We start from the raw sequence: 8,909 nt of genomic DNA, 5'->3' as shown, positions 1-8,909 counted from the left end.
TTAGGCTATACATTCATCTTACTGTGGCTTCTGTCTCTATGTTTTATTTTTATAATAAAAAGGTGGGCTTTTTCTGACCTGTGTTTCCTTTTACCTTTCTGTATTACCTGACTCTTACACAGTGAATCTTTTTGTTTGCATTGAATCATTTAAATAACTATTACTTTTATTTCTTTAAAGCCAATTTTGTTTTAGGGGGAAAAAAAGAATAAAGCACAGACAGTCACCATGCCAAGCCCGTGCCACCTGTCCCCCAGTCCCAACCAGCCCTGTCCTCCTGCCCTCATCTCAGCTGTGTGGTTCTGGCAGGCACATCCTCACTCCCCGGCACTTCATAGTGGCCCATGTTCATGGAACACTCACTCAGGGCCTCACCCTCTGGCACTGGCTTCTTTACTCTTCATGTCTCCAGTGACAGGACCTCCAAGGTGTCAAGAGGATGGCCCACCTAGAGCATGGAAGCTGTGTGCCCCCTCCACCTCACACCTGCAAACACAAGTAAAGTATTTTTCCGTCAGGGGTTATAGGGGCACTCAATACGGATTTCTTCCGGGAGTCCAGTAAGGACCTGGAAGAGTCTCTGAGACTGGAGCGAGAACCTGGGATCCCGTGGAGGCAACAGCCTCTGGTGAGACCTGGCCAGGTCCCTAGACTCTGTCAGGGACATGAAGCTCTCCCTGGAGGCTCAGCTCGGAGTGGGACTTTATCTGGTGAGAGTCAAAGGTGGGAGGAAGCCCATGGGTCTCCTCCCAGGCTGCAGGGCAGGTGGGGACTGGAGGCTGGGGATAGGGGGGCTCACAGGAGCCACAGACTCATCATCCTCCCCAAACCTGCTCAGCCTGCAGGTCCCCCAAATAAGTGGGCAGAACTGCCGCCCTCCCAGGCCCCACCCCCACCAGGACAGAGTGAGGATATATCTTTGACTCTTCCTTTCCCATCCTTTCCCTCTCCATGGTCTCACCCGTTCCACCCCCCTACATCTCTCAAGTTCCCCATTTGTCCCCACCCCTGAGCTGCTTTCCACATCCAGGCCTCTTTGCTAGGTTGATGGTTAACTGCTGTGACTCCATGATGGAAGGCATGTGTTCCCCCAGGACACTATGACATAGTGACAGTGCCCTGCCTGCAGGCACCTTGCCAAGCACTTTGTTCTCACAACCCCACGAGGTGATGCTATTATTAACCCCACTTTACAGATGAGGACACTGAGGCCTGGACCTCTTATGTCAGTTGCCACATTATGTCAGATGTCACATGCTGCGGTAAGGATGGGATTCAAATCTAGGCAGCCTGGATCCAGGCTTGGAGACTGAGAGTGAGGGCTCTGGTATCTGTTAGGTCTGGACTGGAATTTCCCTGTTTCTTGCCTAGAATCTTCCAGGTCAGTTGGGTTCTTGCCAAGCTCCCAGGAGCTTGCAAGCTGTGTAGCCTTAGGAAATTCACTTCATCTCTTGAGTCCCAGTTTTTCCATCTGTAAAATGGACACGCTGATCTTACTCGGGTTGTGGAGAAGGTAGGAGGAAGCCATGCACGTAAGGCTCAATGGACGGTACCTACTATCTCATTGCTGATGGTGCGTCCTGCTTCCCACCTCCCCTGCTGAGTCCCACCCACCAACCACCCAGCAGGCAGAGTAGTCTTTCTAAAAACAAGAAAATCAATTCTTAAAAAAATAAAAGCCATCTTGATCCCATTATTCTCTGGTTAAAACATTCTACGTTTCCCCAAGTCTCCTCACTGCTGCAAGACAAATCCTCTCTCTTTCCCCCAGAATTCAAGGCCTCCCTGATAATGCCTCTGATGTTCTGTCCCTGGCAAATCTCCTCCTCTGCCCCTCCTGCCCTGGGTTCTCCCTCTCACATCCTACACTCTATTCCCTGGCCTTTTTCTTTACCTACCAGGCTCCTCGCACACCCTCTCCTCTGCACATGCAGTTCCTGCCTCCTAGGACACAATTCCCCACCATGTCCACTTGGCACTCTCCAGCTCAGACCTTAAGACTCAAGTTCAATTTCACCACCTCTGTGGCTCCCCTTCTCTGCCCAGGTGAATTAGCCAACACTCTCCCCTCCACCCTTGCCTTGCAACGCCTTTATCCTTTATCATTACTCTTACAATGCAAGGTGGAGTTATGGCATCTGTCTCCTTTACTAGAATATACGCTCTTGGAGGCAGAGACCATATGCAGATGAGCCACACCCAGCTTGAGGTTGGGAATGCCAAGTGGCCCTCCTCCTGGGCCCCGAGATCCTCTTTAGCCTTTCCATCTGCCTCCCTGGAGGACAGAGAAGCACCTGCTGTGGGAGGAAGCCCTGGCACCCAGGGTCAGGAGTGCCCCTTGTTGGAAGATGCCTTTTGGAGGGCTCTGCCCAGCTCACAAGGCCTTCTCCTCCAGACTGCTCTCCCATCCAGCGGTGGACCAGCTCCCTTGGACACATCTGATCAGACTGTAGGCGGTGGCCCCGAATGTCCAGTCTCAGCACAGAATCAGATGCAAAGACATAAACCACAGCCATCAAATAGGGAATTAAAAAGAATTCCAGCCTTCACTTGAATGTCAAGAACAATGAAGGAACCCAGACTAGAACTCACAGCAGCACTTCCTGCCTGTCCTTCCCTCTTCCCCGCCCCCACTAGCACCTGCTCCACTGCCCTTCACACACCAAATCCCCAAGATCCCCCTTAGGTTTCTGTTTTTCTCTCCTTCCTTCTTCCCAGTTCTTTATCACATAGATTGTCTTAACCTCTCACCTGTCTCCTTCCTTCTTTCTGCTCCTATCCCCTATACCCATTCTTCCGATTCTTCACAACCGGGGAACCAGGTTGGCAAATGATGGTTGGAGAACAGGGCAGGGGTAGGGAATGTACCTGACCTTGGCACATTGATAAATATCATCCCCACCATGTACACAGGGAACTGGGCACTTTCTGTTAGTCTTTTATTCCTGACACTGGTCTTGTGCACGATTTGCATATCATTACCATATTTATCCTCAGGTCTTGCAGCAATCCTGTGACACCTGTCTTTTCCCATGACTTGTCTGCCTTTTATAGTTTACAAAGCCCTTTTGTATTCCCTGTCTCACTAGAACTTCATGATAACCGTGGGAAGGTGGAGACTAATATAGTCCCCATTGTACAGATGGAAAAACTGAAAGAAATGAAATCACCTGCTTAAGATGCCACAGGCAGGATTTGAACCCAGGTCTTCCTGAGTTCAGGGTATGGCTCTTTTGTTCATTTGTTTGTTTTTAATGGTTAATTATTTTTGAGAGAGAGAGGAGGAGGGGCAGAGACAGAGGGAGACACAGAATCTGAAGCAGTCAGGGTACAGCTCTTAAACACTACTCTCTTTCTCTCTCTTTTTTTTTTTTTAGAGAGAGAGAGACAGGCAGGGGGAGAGGGGAAGAGAGAGAATCTTAAACAGGCTTCACATGACCGACCATAAGATCATGACCTGAGCTGAATCAAGAGTCAGATGCTTAACCAACTGAGCCACCCAGGAACCCCAGCTCTCCTGTCTTTTAAACTAAATCTTCTTTCAGCTAATGCTGAGACCACTGTATTCATATTAAGATACACACACATATACACACATAATCACATCCATCCACACAGAAACATATCTAGATTCACACACATCTATACACTCCAACATGCAGAATAACCTGTGGATGCCAAGTGGTGCACGCGTCCACAGGGGCGAGTACAACACCCGGGCACACGTGTCCACACACAGTATAGTCTCCAGCAACCCACGTGTGCATCCTCTACTAGAAAAGCTTCATTAATATGGACAAGAGTGAGGCTAACCCCACTGCTCCCCCTGTGGTCCTCCAAGGCCCTGAACTCCTCCCAGTCCCCCCAGTACTGGGGCCTGCCCCTGCCTGAGACCCTCCACCCCCTTTCCCCCCTGCACATTTCTTTCGTTGTGCCCTTTCCTGAACTCAGCTCTGCCACCAGGCTCTGCTGGGACCTTGTTATTTTTACAGCTGCAGGGAGCAAACTCTCAGAGAGAAGGGAAGGCTTTGCTAAGAGGGCGGGTGCCTAATGTTCTGAGTCACTGTCAGCCCAGCCTAGAGGGGCAAAGTTTTCCCCCGTTCAGCTGGGATGGTGGCTGTGGTCAGCCTGCACCAGCTCCGAGGCCTGCCGGAGGGACCTTCCCTGGCAAGCTGGCTCAGTACCTCTGCCAAGTCTCCCCTCGGGGCTGGGGACAGTCTGGGTTGGCGCTGGGCTCTGCGCCCAGAAAGGTCTCTAGACCAGCAGCCAGGAGAAGGGGATTCTGCATCAGTGAGGATGTGAGCAGAGCCCTGGAATTCTCCCTGTTTCACTTCCCCTTGCAGGGTGGGGAGCTCCAGGGCTCTGTCCCTTTGTGTGGGTCAGAGAACCTACTGGGTGGTTCACAGCATCAGGAGACAGGAGGGGAGGGCTGGTTCTGGGAATCTACATGAGGGAAGAAAAGTGTGGGGAAGAGAGGAAGGGAGAGGCTTGGGGACAAAAGGAGGGAAAAAGAGAGCATATTATGGGTAGGGTCTCCTGTTGGATGTAGAAGCCAGAGATGACCACCTCCTGAAGACACGTGCATGTTGCCATCTTGCTCCCACCTCCGTGAATCTGCCAAGAGAGCAGAAGAACTCTGAATTCTTACCGCTAACTTCCATCCCACTCACTGCGATCACTTTAGCTAAAGCGGCATCTTCCCTCCCTGACATCTGGCTGTAAAGACCCAGTGTGACATCAGATGTTCTCCTTCCAAGCCTCCCCTCTTGCTGCCCTGCCTCTCAGACCCACATCCAGCCTCATAGGCCCCAGAGTCTCTGCCAAGAATTGTCCATGAGATTGGACACCTCTGAGTCCCTGGCTGTGCAAGGAGTGGCCCCTGGGACAGCCTGGAGGCCCCATCCTGGCACAGGGTCTGGGAGAGGCCTCTGAGGGCTCCCCCAAAGAAGCTCTGCATCTTTCTGCTGCAGAGCAAGGATGTTGTTGATTTTAGTGCAAAGAACTCATTATTTCGTTTTCCAGCCCAGAAAGCCCCACGCATGGAGTTAATTCCCCATCCTGACTTAGGGCTAGTGCCAGCCAGAATCGAGAGTTTTACTAAATACCCACTGGGCACCACTGTTTCCATCACAGGGTTAATTGGTCCCCACGAGCCTCAGCCAAGGAAGGCTGCTTGGGCTGGGAGTCCAGAGACCCGGCTGTCGAATCTACATTTGCCAACGCCTGTCAGCTCTATCAGACAAGGCCCTTCCCCTCTCTCGGCCTCAGTTTTCCTATCTGCAAAATGAGCAGCTGAACCTGGACAATTCCCAGAGTCCCTTCCAGCCGGCTCAAACTTTCTATGACATTCTGTGATGCTGACATTTCTATAATAGCCAACCACACGGTCTAGGATGACGTTCTAAGTCATTCCGTGACATTACAGCCATCTACAGCCTTCTCGGATGACATGGAAGGTTGGTCCTTGACATCTGATGACATTTACAACCATCTACAGCATTCTATGACATGTCTTGACATTTACAACAATCTGTGACATTTACAAGAATTCACGATATCCTGTGACATTGACATTCCAGAGCATTTTACGACATTCCTTGACATTCAACAGCACTCTATGGCATTCTAGCCGTGATATTCTGTGGCATTCTGTGACATTCTAAATTTATACCTCTCTTCTGAGGAGCCCCCTGGTGTAGCCAGAGAAGCCTCATGCCCCCTCAAGAGCCTCCACCAAATTTCCTACCCAAGATACACGATCCCTCTGTGGCCAGAGGTCATTGAACTTGGGCCTCTTGCGCCATCTGGCCACAATCCTGATGTGGGCTTTGGGGTTGGAGGGGACAATCTCTCCAGTCACCTCCTCAGGAGGCTTTGCTCCCAAAGAGATTCCCCCTCTCACCCCGCCACCAGAATGTTCCAATTAATGACTCCTTCCTTCAGGATAAGGGAGTCCCCTTGTCATAGCATTAAACTTAAGCATACCAGATATTTGTAAAACTTTGACCTATGGGAATGGCAAGTTTATATAGTTCAACCTAATGCAACAGAAAGAATGTGGGTTTGGGAATCAGTCCTGGGACAAATACCCGTGCTACCATTGCTTATAGCTGTGAAACCCAGGCGACCTCACCAGGTCTCACTTTCCTTATCCATAAATACAAATAAGAACTTTTTATTTAAGGGATTGGTGTAGGGGTCGACAGAATAATGCAGGTATAGAGTAAGGCCAAAGATCCAGAACAGAATAAGAAGGCCTCAAAGATCATCTTCCTTCTCCTTTGTTCCCTTCCCCTAAAACAATAGGAAAACAATGCATGTGTGAGGTAGCACAAGTCAAAAAAGAAGACCTACGTTTTGATCTTGGTCCAGCTACGTCCCCACAGCGTACCCTTGAGACAATGATTCTGTTCTGTGGACCTCAGCTTTCCCATCTGTAAAATGGGATGGGAAACACATCAATTCGAAGACCTTCTGGCTCTGATGGCCTGGGCTTCTTTGGCTGGGGAGGCGAGGGTGATAGAACACGGAATCCTGAAGTCTGGTGGGGCAAGCACTGGGGAGCAACGGGCCACCATAGTCTGTGAGGACAGGACACTGGCAAACGGGAGGAGGCAGACCTGAAGAAGCGCTTCCTTCTAACCACTGTGAGATGACGGGCTTGGTTGGAATGCTGTTCCTCCAGTGTTTTAGGAGAATGGCCCCAGTCTCCAGCTGAGGGGGTTGACAGGTACCCCACCTGGTGGGTGGTGCGGGTTCCAGCCTTGCAGGCCCTGAGTGGTGGGAAGGATTCGGGACCGGCGCTGAAACCTTAAGAGACTGCGCCCCCTGGTGGCCAGACTCTGTCACTGCAGCACAGGGCTCCAGGCCCAGGAGGCTGACTCACCCCCCTGACCGCTGGCTTGGTCTTAGCAGGGCAAATTTCTTTTTGAGGGGACACTGGGATCAGGGATTGGAAAGACGTGACTCAAGTGGCGGCAAGCTTATAGGGTGGAAGTCTGCTAAAGATCCTTAGTAACCTTTTCAACAAAGTTTAGTGAGCACCTACTGTGTGCCAGGCAGTGTATTGAGCTCTCCTGCCTAGTGTTGAACAAGACAAGGCCCTTGCTTTGCTTGGAGCTCACACAGTCCAGGGCTCCTGGACTGGCTGAAGACCTACTATGGACCCAGTTCTTATCTCTGGACTCTTCACAATAATCCTGGGAGGTGAGAATTATCATCCCCATTTTACAGGCAAGGAAACTGAGGCCTGAGGCCCACATAGCTGTAGGGGGCAGAGCTGGGATTCATTCTTAGGTGTAGATGATTCCAAAGCTTCCCATCACCTGAGGTTTGTGTGGCAGGAAGAGCCCATCCTGGGCAAGCCTCTCATCCCAGGTAGCCTCCTTTGGGAAATGGGGTCTGTGAGGTGCCAGTGGGTTCAGCAAGGGAGGGAGTGTCCTGACGCTCACGCCCTGTGCCCAGTGGGACCTCCTTCCAGAGTGGGGGTTACTCCAGGGAAGCAGGCGTCCGGGAGGCTGGGCGTTGTTCTCATTGTCTCGGCCTTCTCTTTGTCTGAGGAGCATCCGGGGCTCGCTCCTCCCCTGGCGGAGATGGGGGCCAGCTGCCTGGAGGGTCTGCTGCTGCTCATTAGAGCCCTCACAGATGCCTCTCTCACGGGACTCCCCACCCCAGGGTCTGAGGGAGAGTTTGACACGAAGCTAAAAATAGCTGCTGTTTTGTTCCTTTGTTGGGGGGGAGGGGCTGGCAGAGGGCTCCGGCTCCCCTTAATGACCTGCCCACAAAGAACAAAGCCTTTGCTCTGGATTTGCTCTGCTTCTGCAGTGCCCCCGCCTCCCCAGCTCCTGGAGATGGACGGCGAATGGTGGTCCGGCTGGCAGGGGCAGGGCCGGGGCCCAGGACGCTGAGTCAGACACCCTGGGCCCCAACAGCACACAATGTGCGGTGACACCTGTGGGCAGGGCTCTGTGGGGGGAGGGGTCCACCCATGCCATTGACATAGCGTGTGATGTCATATCCCCGGCACCACTGATAGAGTAAGGGACAACAGATCACTGTGTGAGGCTCGTTGTAGGACTCTGTGGGATTGTGTGCAACTGAGCTGGAGACACCGTGTGGCTGTGTGCGGGTGACACCATGAGTGAGTGATGGCTGTTCATAGTGAGCTTCACTATGTGCAGGTGACACTGCGTGTGACTATTGGTGACATTGGGAGGTGGGGCTAGCTGCGCAGGTGACATAGCAAGTGGCCCTGTGACTGTGCGGGTGACAGTGACTAACCAAAGGTCAGGAAGCCACAGCAGCCCCCATAGTCTGTCACAAGCTTGACCCAGCTTCTAACTCCCTGTCTCTCTGGGCAGCTCATGGGGCCTCCTTCTTAGGGTTTCTCTTGCCCATGGCTCCTGTTCTGTTCTGCTCACTTCCTTGCCTTGCTCCCCTGGCATCTCTCTGCATCTGTGCTTGACTCTCGGGGGTCCCACAGATGTGGCCATCCATCACTCACTGTTGGGAGAAAAGCTGGACTAGAAGTAAGTATACCACACTCCTGCTGAGGCTTGTCCAGCGAAAGGAGGCAGCAGTGGGACTTGGGGACGGGCCGGGAGGCTCTCAGCTTCACCTGTAATGTTTGGGTTACTTCCCAAGGGGAGAATACGTACATATATTACTGCATGTAAAAAGAATTGAAGCAGATGTGACAAAAAAAAGTAATTTGTTGTTAATCTGGTTGGTGTGATTAAGAGTGATTACTACACTATTCTTTTGACCTCTCTGAATTTTTAATCTCTCAAAATAATTAAACAAAAGCAATACATGCATGTGATAGAGTTTATTATACATAAAAGTGAACATTGATGTCAGGCATTGTGCTGAGTGCTTTATGTGGATTATCTCACTGGATGTTTGCCACA

General features: G+C 51.4%; 1 long non-coding RNA gene across 1 annotated transcript; it reads right to left on the bottom strand.

Moving 5' to 3' along the window:
- Window positions 1-222: 222 nt before the first annotated feature.
- On the bottom strand, window positions 223-8,647 carry LOC122205148. The gene is made up of 3 exons (XR_006195920.1): window positions 7,326-8,647; window positions 6,355-6,434; window positions 223-486 (listed from the first exon to the last, which is right to left on the bottom strand). It is a non-coding gene; the product is annotated as an uncharacterized LOC122205148 (long non-coding RNA).
- Window positions 8,648-8,909: the final 262 nt, after the last annotated feature.

The sequence above is a fragment of the Panthera leo genome, chromosome D4 (genome assembly GCF_018350215.1).
Source record: "Panthera leo isolate Ple1 chromosome D4, P.leo_Ple1_pat1.1, whole genome shotgun sequence".
Classification (NCBI taxonomy): domain Eukaryota; kingdom Metazoa; phylum Chordata; class Mammalia; order Carnivora; family Felidae; genus Panthera; species Panthera leo.
The sequence above is the reverse complement of the archived record's forward strand: the minus strand, read 5'-3'. Positions and strand labels throughout refer to the sequence as shown.